Raw genomic sequence first — 12790 nt, 5'->3', positions numbered from 1 at the left:
TTCGGTGCATTATGCTGGTGGCAATGAATGATGAGTTTAGTCGCAGGTTCGAGAATGCCCAACCACAGGAGATGCTTCAAATATTGAACGACTCCTTTGGCACGCTTGACGACGTTAAAAGGCACAAAACTAGTTGTGCCATTTTCAATGCTCGGATGAGGGATGGAGCCTCAGTCACTGATCATGTACTGTACATGATCGAAATGATTGAGCACTTAAGTAAACTGGGCTTTTCCTTGCACGAGCAGCTCGATAAGGATGCAATCCTTAATTCATTGCCCAAGTCCTTCCTCTCCTTCCTTACTCATTTTTGGATGACAAAGCCTGCAGTGAACTACCACAGCTTGTTGGGGTTGCTACAGAACTTTGAGAAGGATCACCCACTCCATAAGGAGTCGGTGAATGTTGTGGGAGGGTCTTCTTTTGGTCGTTAACCCTTTAAGAAAGGGAAGAAGAAGAACAAGAAGAAGAAGAATCAGAAGGTGTAGCTGCATGCTGGGATGTCTACACAGGGTCAAACCAAGAAACGCAAGCCCGACCAGAGCCAGGCGGAGTGCTTCTTTTGCAAGAAGCAGGGGCACTGGAAGAGGAACTGTCCTCTATACATTGCCTCCCTGGACCCGAACAGACCGAAGAAGAAGCAAGGTACTTATATGATAACACCTTGCAATTTTTTCATTTGTGATACTACTGCCTGGGTATTAGATACCAGAAGCCCTTATCATATTTGCAATTCGATGCAGGATCTACAGGTCAGTAGGAGATTTGATGAAGGTGATAGATTCCTGAACGTTGGAGATGGAAGCAAAGTTTCAGTTCTAGCATTAGGAATCATGAACCTTGTAATCAATTCTCAAAATATAATTCTGAGTGAATGTCACTATTGTCCAAACTTTTTATTAAATATTATTTCTGTAGGATTTTTGGCCATGAACGGTTTTCAATTTTTAATAAAAAAAATATTTGCAATATCATTTTGAATGGTGTTACAATGTTTGTTGGACAACTTAATAATGGAATTTACTTTCTATCATAACCTGTTAATGTGGTTCAAACCTCCGATAAATGCCCTAGAATAGATAATGTGTCAGAAGTCTACCTTTGGCACTGTAGGCTAGGTCATATCAATAAGAACAGGATAAACAGGTTGGCTCAAGAAGGAATTCTTGAAGTAGGTGATTGTGAATCACTTCCAACCTGTGAGTCCTGTCTTCTTGGTAAAATGACCAAATCACTTTTTACTGAAAAAGGTGAGCGAGCCAGTGAACTCTTGGGTTTGGTACATTCTGATGTATGTGGACCCATGAGCTCAAGTGTAAGAGGTGGATATTTTTACTTCATAACTTTCACAGATGACCTATCGAGGTATAGGTATGTCTTTTAATGAAGCATAAGTCAGAGTCATTTGAAATGTTCAAACTATTCCGAAATGAGGTAGAAAAATAAACTGAAAAGTGTATTAAAACTCTTCGATCTGATCGAGGAGGTGAATATCTTTTCAATAATTTTCTGACATATCTTGGGGAGAATGGGATTCTCTCTCAGTGGACTCCTCCTGGAACACCACAACATAATGGTGTATCTGAAAGGAGGAATCGGACCTTGTTGGACATGGTTCGATCCATGATGGGGTTTGCTGGTCTGTCGATCTTCCTCTGGGAATATGCACTCGAATCAGCTTGTTACCTTCTAAATAGAGTTTTAAGTAAATCTATAATCAAAACGCCATATGAGATATGGATAGGACGTAAGCCAGTACTCTCGCACCTTAGGGTTTGGGGGTGTCCGGCTTATGTTAAACGTTTAATTACGAACAAGCTTGGACCTAGGTCTGACAAGTGTAATTTTATAGGGTACCCAAAAGAGACCAAAGGGTATTACTTCTACCTAGCTGATGAGCAAAAAGTGTTTGTCAGCCTTAAGGCAATCTATTTGGAAAAGGAGTTCCTTGGTGAAGGGACTGTTGCCTCTAAGGTCGAACTTGACGAAGTTCGACAGGTGAAAAAATCGACCCAAATTGCTGAACCTGAACTGGATTTGGTTAGATCAGATCTGGAGCCCATTGTTCAAGCACCCTTAAGGCGATCTGGTAGAGTACCACGTCAACCGGATAGATACTATGGTTTCTTGGTCCGGGATGGCGATCCTATCAAACTTGATGAAAATGATGAGGATTCGATCACCTACATGGATGCAATGCAGAGACCCGACTCTGAGAAATGGCTGGAGGCCATGAAATCCAAAATGGAGTCCATGAAGGTCAACGATGTGTGGACATTGGTTGACCCACCCGAAGGAGTAAAACCCATAGAGTGTAAGTAGGTCTTCAAGAGGAAGAGAGGCACAGATGGAAAGGTGAAAACCTATAAAGCCCGTCTGGTTACCAAGGGATATCGTCAACTTATGGTATAGACTATGACGAGATATTTTCTCCTGTGACAATGCTCAAATCTATTCGGATTATGCTTGCGATAGCTATCTATCTGGACTATGAAATCTGGCAGATGGATGTGAAGACAGCTTTCCTAAATGGAGAGATGGATGAAGAGGTGTATATGATACAACCTGAAGGATTCATATCCACAGATAAGTCTAAGGTGTGCAGGCTATAGAGGTCCATCTATGGACTTAAGTAGGCATCACGGAGTTGGAACATACGTTTTGATAAGACGATCAAGACGTATGGCTTCGTTAAGAATGGAGAAGAGCCATGCATTTATAAGTGGGCTAATGGTCCAGTAGTAGTATTTCTTGTATTGTATGTGGATGACATTCTCTTAATCGGGAATGATGTCCCTGCATTACAGGGAATAAAGATTTGGCTGTCGTCACAGTTCTCCATGAAGGATCTGGGAGAAGCTTCCTACATCCTAGGGATGAGGATCTATAGAGATAGATCTAAAAAGTTGCTTAGATTATCTCAGTCCATGTATATTGATGCTATGCTGAAGAGGTTCAGCATGGAGAATTCCAAGAAAGACTATCTTTCGATAGGCCATGGAATTTCTCTCTCGAAGAGGGATTGTCCGACAACACCTCAAGAGAGAGAGCGTATGGGTAGGATTCCATATGCTTCGACAGTGAGATCTATCATGTACGTCATGACATGTACACGACCAGATGTGGCATACTCACTAGGGGTAGTGAGTAGATACCAATCTGATCCAGGAGAGAATCACTGGAAGGCTGTTAAAACCATCCTGAAGTATTTAAGAAATACTAAGGACCAGTGGCTTGTTTATGGTGAATCAGACTTGAGACTTATAGGGTTTACAGACTCTAGTTTCCAGTTTGATCACGATGACAGCAAAAGTGTGTTGGAATTTATTTTAACCCTTAATAGTGGGGCTATCTGCTGGAAAAGTTTCAATCAACACACAGTGGCTGATTCAGTTTGCGAGATGGAGTATGTCGCTGTATCAGATGCTGCCGAAGAAGTGATGTGGCTGAGAAAATTCATCACCGAGCTCGGAGTAGCACCCTCCCTTGTTGGTCCAGTTCTGCTCTACTATGACAGCTCTGGAGCCATTGCTCAGGCGAAGGAACCCAAGGCACACCAATGGATGAAGCATATTCTATGCCGCTACCATCTTATCCGAGAAATTGTAGATCGAGGTGACGTCGACCTTCTGAAGATCGACGGAAAGGAGAACCTGGCCGACCCATTCACTAAAGCCATTACGGTGAAGGAGTTCGATGACTACAAGTCGAAGATGGGTATTAGATACTGCACCGATTGGCTTTAGGCCAAGTGAGAGATTATTGAGAATAGTGTCTCAAAGTCAATCATCAGCTTGTTGACGGTTGTGCTTATTTTTATATTTGTACATGAATTATGAATTAATAAAAATTATTTTAGTATTTTTCATCACAAAATATTACATCTTCTAATGAACTCTTATGTTGTGGTGAAGTCCTTAGAACTATTTAGACTCGACAAAAGAGGATTTGTCGTTTAGTCCTTAAATCTGTTCGCGACCAAATGATACGTTGTTACCAAGGACGACAATGTTTATCAAGTATAGGTCATTGTGTGCCATATAGGTTGGTTGTCTTCTTAACCAATGAGTGTAGAATACTGGTATGACATACAGGTGAGATGTAAGGGTACATCTGCATTGAACGTGACCGACTCCGGAGCTATTTCTGCTGTCAAAATTTACTCTGATGGGATATGGGTATAAATGTCCCTCTGACTTGAGATCGCCACAGTGACTTGCAAGCAACTCACTGCACTTAGGCACTGGACTACCTGAATTTTTAATTTAGTGATGGAAGGCTGCTGGGTGTAGTCAAGTACTTGACTTGTCGGTGTGTGTGTCAAGATGGGATTGACTACTCCAATTTAGAAGCTGTGTACAGTCATGTTTCAATTTAGCAAAACCTTGGCCAGGGTAGTCCTTGTGAGGAGTCACAGGACTGTTTGAGTTGAGCACGATTCGGATGATCTGATCAGGGTTGACAGTTTAACCCTGAGTCATCCTAAACACAGGGATCAAAAGGATGAATTATACAATAACCATATTCATGTAGGTTCTGAGTGTTGCGATTGCGACTCTTCGACCTATCTGGATGTCGGGTATCATTACTAGATGGTCACTTCGATTAGTACAGGAATTGGTTCCTGTGCTACCGGCTTAGGTTCGAACCTGTGGGGTCACACACATTAGAGGTTCCTATCTGATCTGATGGCTGGTGTAGAATCCTATATGTTTGGAACTCAGTGATCGAGAATCAGGATTCTCTGATCATGAGTTCCACACATTATGGGTACCGGGGTCAAGAGTCCCACTGGTTGGGACTTTTCGATCAGGGTTACATATCGATGACTTTTGATGCCCGATTGCCCATCAGATTTGGACTCAGTATTTATGAGAGATTTAATTAGTGATTTGATCGCTAATTAACTCAATTTGATTGAGTAATTATTTTTAGATCAAGTTCAATTGAATTAGATTCAGTTGGGTTTGACCCGATTAGGTTAGGAGTTGACCTAATCGTCGAGATGGTTTGGTCCCTGATTTGATCAGGGGTTGGGCTTAGTCAATTTCTGATTTGATTAAGATTTTATTGAGCCTAATTAAGTCTAATTAAGTTGGGTTTAAATTAGTCTAATTGGATCTAACTTATTTGGTTTAATTAGGTTGGTTTAAATAATTAAACCACCTTGACCCAATCTCCATGCGCCACCTCACTTCCATTGCACCCATTTGAATTCATGAGAAGGAACTTCTCATAAATTTTTTTCTCATACCAAGCCCTCTCCATGCCCCACTTTAATGTGCCAAATGAATGGATAAGGATGATTGGTTGGCGCCATTCAAATTCAAAATAAAGTTTGAATTTGAATGGGCAATCAATCTTTGCGCCTTATCCCTCTTTTTACGCCCCATTTATTACATGAGAAAAGATTTCTCATAAAATCACTCCATGCATAATTTAAGCCATGCCTCTCATCTTTAGTGGATAAGAGATGAGTTGGTGTCCATTTGAATTCAAATTTGATTTGAATTCAAATGTGCAATTACTCATCTTTATCCTTTCTTTTGGATAAGACATTTGACGTTATAAAAGGAGGAGAAGAGTGGGGCATGCAAGAAGAAGATTTTTGAAGAAAAATTCTAGGGTGTGAGAAGTCTTGTGTGTGAGAAGGAAGTCCATATCCTTCCAAGAGAAAAAGAAAGAAAAGAAAGAAAAGTGGGTGCAAGGTTTTCAGTGAGTTTCCTAGAGTTTTAGCCTGGGGTTTGGGAAGTGAGAAAGTGAGCTATGAGTATCGTGAGCCCATAAAATCTTAGAGAGATCTTCAACATCCTCTCAAGTACGTCTGTTGATGATCCAGAGCATCCAAAGAATCGACAGACATCGATCGAAGGAGTTTGATCAGCACCACCGTCAAAAGGGCTCTACAACGAGCTAGCACTCGTGAGGAGTCGATCAGACCGGGAGCTTCGTGTGGATAATCCGTATAGGCCAGACATACTGTGTGGCTGCATCATGATGATCAGACTCTCCCGACGGTGATCAGATTGCGGCGATCTACTACCCGTCCAAAGGTATTGTGTTCTGAACACATTACAGTAAAGTATTTACGTTCGAATTTGAATTTCAAATTTAAATACATGCATGCTATATATCATATTTAGATCCTAGTGTAGGATAAATTTATATTAATTAATTAGATTAATTAATATTTTTTCATTGTAAAATCATAATTTTGAAAAAGTTTTAAAATTATCATTTTACCCCTGCACTGAATTTCTCATATGTGGACCCATGAACACAAGTGCTAGAGGTAGATATTATTACTTTATAACCTTTACTGATCACCTATCTAGGTATGAGTACATTTATTTTATGAAATATAAGTCAGAATCTTTTGAAATATTTAAATGATTTCATAGTAAAGTGAAAAAACAAACTGAAAAGAGTATTAAAGTTTTTCGATCAAACTGAGAAGGAGAATACCTCATCAATGATTTTCTGACATATCTAGAAGAGAATGAGATTCTCTCTTAATGGACTCCTCCTAAGATACTACAACACAATGAGGTATCCAAAAAAAAAAATCAAACATTGTTGGACATGGTTCAATCAATGATGGACTTTGCAAATCTGCCAATCTCCTTTTAAGGATATCCTCTTAATATTGCTTGTTATGTGCTGAACAAGATTTCGAGCAAATCCATCAATAAAACACCATATGAGTGTTGAGGACCTTCTCACATGCGTGGAGATCTGAAATTATCCAAAAATCAAAAGAAGAGGGACTCTTGATCACTGAAATCAATTTGAAAATTGGTTGCTGAAAAAATCTACAGATGACTGTAGATTTCTATGCGACAGCCTCTTCGAAATACCTCCTTCTCCTAATCCACCTAGGACTAGATTGGGCCGAAATCAAAATAGTAGAGGCATGATCAACCTAAAAATCTACTATTTTAATGCCTAAAATTTATGAAACATAGGCATGAGGAACCAGTTACAAGAAGAAGAGGCATTCAGATTTCTTATGTAGCAGATTTCTGGGGGCGGCAATCACTTAACAGGATTTTTTCTCCAATCCAAATCCTTTTTCTTTCAGATCTGAAACTCTCCTTTTCAAATCTGAAAGAACTCTTGATGAAGCCCTCAACCAATAGAGAAAAGAAGGCATCCAACCAAGGGGTGGCGGCCACAAAGGGGAGGCGCCAATAAATCCTAGGCGCTAGGGTTTTGGGGTTTTGGATGTGGTGCCCTTCTCCTCCAAAACCTAGATGGCGGCTAGGGTTTTTTTCTCAAGGAGAGAGGGGAGGCATCAATAAGAGAGAGAGAGAGAGTTAGGGGGAAAAGAATCTATATTCCATCATTAGCAAACACTAACACATAGTGTGCTTATATACATGGCCAATGTGACTTGACCCTTGACCCAAAAACTCCCATGGCTAACCCAATAAGATTGAGCTCACTCCAATCCCATGTACGCCCATGACTGGACCCAATCTTACACTCTTAGACTCAAACCTAGTTCAATACAAGCTAACCCCTCAAGGCCCAAAGCCCTTGGATCTCAAGACTATGAAGGCTGACAGCTTTTCACCCTAGGATCCAAACCAGCCCTAGAGTCCTAGAGTCATCACCATGACTCCTCTCCTGGCCTCCCAAGGTTTGGGAGCACCATACCAACTCCTGTAATGAGATATGGATAAGGCATAGGCTGATACTCTCTCACCTCAAGATTTAGAGATGTCCAACTTATGTCAAATATTTGAAGATGGATAAGCTTGGACCTAGGTCTGATAAATATTTATTTATAAGGTGCCCCAAGCAATCAAGAGGATACTATTTCTACCTTACTAACAAACAAAAGGTATTCATTAGTAGTAGGGCAATCTTTTTGGAAAAGAAGTTTCTTGGGAAAGAAACTAATGCCACTAAAATTTGGCTTGATGAAGTTCGAGAGGTAGAAGAACTGATACAATCAAGTGGGCTTACAGAACTGGATTTGATTAGAGAATCAAACCTTAAACCTATTGTAGATGTACCTGTGACAAGATCTAATAGAGTACCACATCAGCTAGATAGATACTATAGTTTTTTAGTCCGAAATGGTGATCCTATTGAACTAGATGAGAATGATGAGAATATGATCACCTATATGGATGCTATGCAAAGGACTAACTTTGAGGAATGGCTTAGAGTCATAAAATCCGAGATAAAATCTATGAAAATCAATGATGTATGGACATTCGTTGATTTACTTGAAGGGATAAAATTTATAGGATGCAAATAGATTTTTAAAAAGAAAAGGGGTGCGGATGGGAAAGTGGAGACTTATAAAGTCCGTCTGGTTGTCAAAGGATATCGTCAACGTTATGGTATAGACTATGATGAGATATTTTCTTCTGTGGCAATACTCAAATTCATTCAAATTATGCTTGCGATAGAGCATACCTTGATTACGAAATATGATAAATGGATATCAAGACAGCCTTCCTTAATGGAGAGCTTAAAGAAGAGATGTATATGATGCAACCTGAAGGGTTCACATCCACATATGAATTTAAAGTGTGCAAGCTAAAGAGATCCTTTTATGGATTGAAGCAAACTTTCTAGAGTTGGAACATGCATTTTGACAAACAATCAAAATATATGGCTTCATTAAGAATGGAGAGGAGCCTTGTGTCCACTAATAGGCTAATGGTTCTGTAGTTGTATTCTTTGTATTATATGTGGATGGCATTCTCTTGATTGAAAATAACATCCTTGCATTATAAAGTGTGAAGTTCTGACTATCATTATAATTCTCCATGAAAGATTTGGGAGAAACATCCTACATCTTTAGGATAAAGATCTATAGAGATGTTGATTTATGTCACAAATTGACATAAAAAGTATCAATTAATATCTAAATTATCTAACTTTATTAAGAAATTGATACTTGTTATTATATTTTGCAGAAGAAGAGATCATCAATAGAAAGAACAAGGAAAGAGGATTCCAACGGCGCAAATTTTATGCAAAACGGAGTTAAATTGACCCAGGAATTGAAGAATGAAGAAAGAAGACTCAATTGTGTCAAACCCGAGTCAAATCAGATCAAAATTGGTCAAAAATCAACTGATTTGGTGATCTGGTTAGCCGCCTGGTCCACAGCAACAGGCGCATGGACCATGGACCCATCGGTGCACCATAAACCCCCTAAAACCTCTTAGTCCCACATCGGAAGTTTTGAAAACCTTATAACCCCCAAATGCCTATAAAAAGCCCCCAAAGGCCCTTGTTTTAGGTATTCTTCCTTGAGATCAAGCTTGTAACCCTAGATAGTGGGGGTTTTAGCTCTCTTTTCAAGCCTCGAGCTTTGAGGTTTTTGTAATAAATTTTTTTTTATATATAAAATCTTATTTTTATGCAATTTCATCTCTTTACATTATGCAATTTATTTTTCTTGCAATTAGGATAGTTTAATTTATGCAATTTAATTTTATGCAATTAGGTTAGTTTAAATTATGTAGTTTAAATTTATGCAATTAGGATAGTTTAATTTATGAAATTAGGGTAGTTTATTTTTCTGCATTTAAATTTTGCAAGTAGATTTAGATCATGTCTAGCTAAGCATCCCTTCTAGGGTTTGCGATGAAGCTAGATCATGAGTAGGGATTTTACATAGAGTTCTTTCTTTTTCTTAGGGTTTCTTTTTCTTCCTCTTTTGCCAAGAATTTTTGATGAACTACAGTTGGGTCAGAGTCCCTTCATAGTTCATGCTTGATTCAGTGCATAGGAGGAGAAAACCCTAAGGGATCCTAGTTACTACTCCCCTGTAAAGAATCTTGATGGATTATCGTTGGGCCTTAGTCCCTTCATAATCTATGCTTAGGAAAGACAAGAGGAGTAGTCGTTAGGATCAATAAGAAAAATTCTAGGTAGAATTCCCTAATCTAGATCTAGTGGATTCAAAAAACCCTAGATCCTTAGTCTTATTGTCTTTAGCAAACAACTTTCGACTTTCGATTTTTGTTAAAGCTCGCTTGAGCATAGATTTGAAAATCATTTTAAAAACCAAGTCTCTGTGGGATCGACCCGTACTCGCTGGTCGTGCTACTCTGCACACCGTGCGCTTGCGGTTTTATTTACAAATTTTAAGATTTGCACATCAAGTTTTTGGCGCCGTTGCCGGGGATCTGGCGTTTTAAATTATTTTCAAATATTTGTTCTTCGTGCGTTATAACTCTCTTTTTTTTTTTTTTCTTTAGGTTTCTATATTTAGTTGGTGATTGCTGGAAAACTCAGGTACGCTTCTAATTTCTCTTTTATTATTTTTAGTTAATTACTTTTTCTTTTAGACCTAATCATTTGAATTTACTTAATCACAAAAAAAAAAATATATATAAAACAAAACAAAAGACATTTCATAATCGTGAAGTAAAATATCAAAATAAAAAAAAAAATTCTAAATTAAAATCTTTTACATTCTTGGTCATCTTGTTTATTTGTATTTGCATTTTCATAATTAATCTAAGGGCATCAACCCATTAACAAGATAAGGTGGGGATTTCATTACCCTTCCTTAGCCCAAAAACCATCTCCATCATATTGCATTACCTAGACTTTTAATCTTAAAATCAATTAGACGTCAACCTTAAGGAATTCGAGCTCAATAGGACAAGGAACCCTAAGAGTTCTACCAAGTTTGAGTTGTTTGATTAGTTGGTGTCTAGGCAAGTCCCTGAGGGTGGTTTGTTAAATTGGTTCAATTGCTGGCCTGGCCAACTCGTTTGGTGTCTAGAAAGGCAACGATGAGTGAACCTCCCACCTCTTATACTTACCTGGCTAACTAGTTGATCAATCTCCACTTGGAAGGTTTGAAGGGTCATCTTGGAACAGTTAGGAGCTGTCTAGATTTAGGTTAACCCTAGGATAGATTGAGTTTAATTTATTGATTCACTTGTTTGAAAAAAAAAAAAAAAATTTAAAATTTAAATTAATTTGGTTACTTTTCTTTAGATTTAGGACTCCTTAGGATCTTCTCTTTAGAACTTTTTCTCTTTTCTTTCTTTTCCTTATACATAAAAATTTTATAAAAAAAAAAAAAAAAAATTGTATAAACATCGAGAACCGTACACCTCGTGTGTGGAGAAGAGTGTCGGGTCGTCTAGTTAGAATTGAGTCAATTCCTGTTGTTCCAATGGCTGAACCAATCCAACCCATGACCCTTAAGGATTTGTGTTATCCAGTTGGCTCCATCCAACCATCTTGTATCAGGTTGCCACAACCCACAGCTAACAATTTTGAAATCAAACCTCAAATCATAAATATGCTTCCAAAATTCACAGGATTAGAAGATGCTTATATATTTATTAGAGAATTTGAGGAGGTATGTGCAACCATGAAACTGCAATTAACAGAGGATGAGGTCAAACTTAGATTAATCAACTTTGCCCTTAAGGACAATGCTAAGAAGTGGCTTTATAGTCTGCCAAACTATTCTGTCACTACTTGGGAGGGCTTTGTGAGAACATTTTTAAAAAAATATTTCCCCCATCATAAAACAGCTAGGATTAGGAATGAAATAAATCAATTTTACCAACTAGCTGGTGAATCATTTTGGAAGTACTTTGATCGTTTCAAGAATCTTTTGACCCAATGCCCACACCATGGAATAGAAACTTGGAGACTATGCCAGATCATCTATGAGGGGTTAGATTCAAACTCAAGAACCATGCTAGAGTCCATGTGCCAAGGCCAATTTATGGACAAAGAAACTACTGAAGCTTGGCAATTCTTAGAAGACCTAGCCGAGAAAAATTTACAGTGGGAAACAACTAGGGAACCTGATAAAGCTACACCTTCAAGAGGAGGAATGCATCAAATTCAACCAACCCTAGCATCAGAGGCCAAGATTGCAACCTTAACACGTAGATTGGAAGCCTTAGAATTACAGAGACCAGCCAATGTAAATCAAATATCTGCACCCATGTGTAAAGGGTGCAATGCACCAGACCATGTCTTAGAAGAATGTTCCTACTCGAATGAGTGTGCACAGGTGAATGCCACCTATCAAGGACCATTGAACAATCCTTATGCACCCACATATAACCCAGGTTGGAGGAATCACCCGAATTTCTCATGGTCCCAGAATCCTAATGTAGGTAATCCAAATTTCAATCAGCAAAATCTAAGGTCCAACCCAGTGATGAACAACCCGCCAGGCTTCCATGATAATGACAAAAAAATTACCTCTTTAGAGAAAAGCCTAGAAGCCATGATGAAAACACATACCAGCTTTATGCAAACTACGGGTCAACTCATAAATAATAACACCCAAGCTATAGCCCGTCTGGAAATGCAAGTAAGTCAGCTGGCTTCGACCATTAGTGAACGAGAACATGGTAGGTTACCTAGCCAACATGAGCCAAATCCTAGGAACCAAAATGGTCCACGACCCCAACAAGGAAACCAAGTTAATGGTATAAATGCCATTCATACCTTAAGATCAGGAAAACAAATAGACAATAAGGTAGTTGCACTTGATGATATAGATGACTCATCTGCCGAGTCACCTTCTAAAACTACTACCTTTCAACCTCAAGCACCAGAAACTGAAAATTCACCTAGTCCAGTACTTAAAAGTCCTAGAGCTCCTTTTCCAAACAGACTGAAATCCAATAAATCTGAACATTTAGACAAAATTTTAGAGGTATTTAAACAAGTCCAAGTTAATATTCCTCTTTTAGATATAATCCATCAGGTTCCAACTTATGCCAAATTTTTAAAAGATCTCTGCACTAGGAAAAGGACCACTAATGTACCAAAG

The 12790-nt window shown here is 38.7% G+C and overlaps 1 non-coding gene across 1 annotated transcript; it reads right to left on the bottom strand.

Moving 5' to 3' along the window:
* Positions 1–11530: 11530 nt before the first annotated feature.
* On the bottom strand, positions 11531–11637 carry LOC140858247 (small nucleolar RNA R71). Its single transcript, XR_012141814.1, has one exon. It is a non-coding gene; the product is annotated as a small nucleolar RNA R71 (small nucleolar RNA).
* Between the last annotated feature and the right edge of the window lie 1153 nt (positions 11638–12790).

Source organism: Elaeis guineensis, chromosome 5 (assembly GCF_000442705.2).
Source record: "Elaeis guineensis isolate ETL-2024a chromosome 5, EG11, whole genome shotgun sequence".
NCBI lineage: Eukaryota > Viridiplantae > Streptophyta > Magnoliopsida > Arecales > Arecaceae > Elaeis > Elaeis guineensis.
The sequence above is the reverse complement of the archived record's forward strand: the minus strand, read 5'-3'. Positions and strand labels throughout refer to the sequence as shown.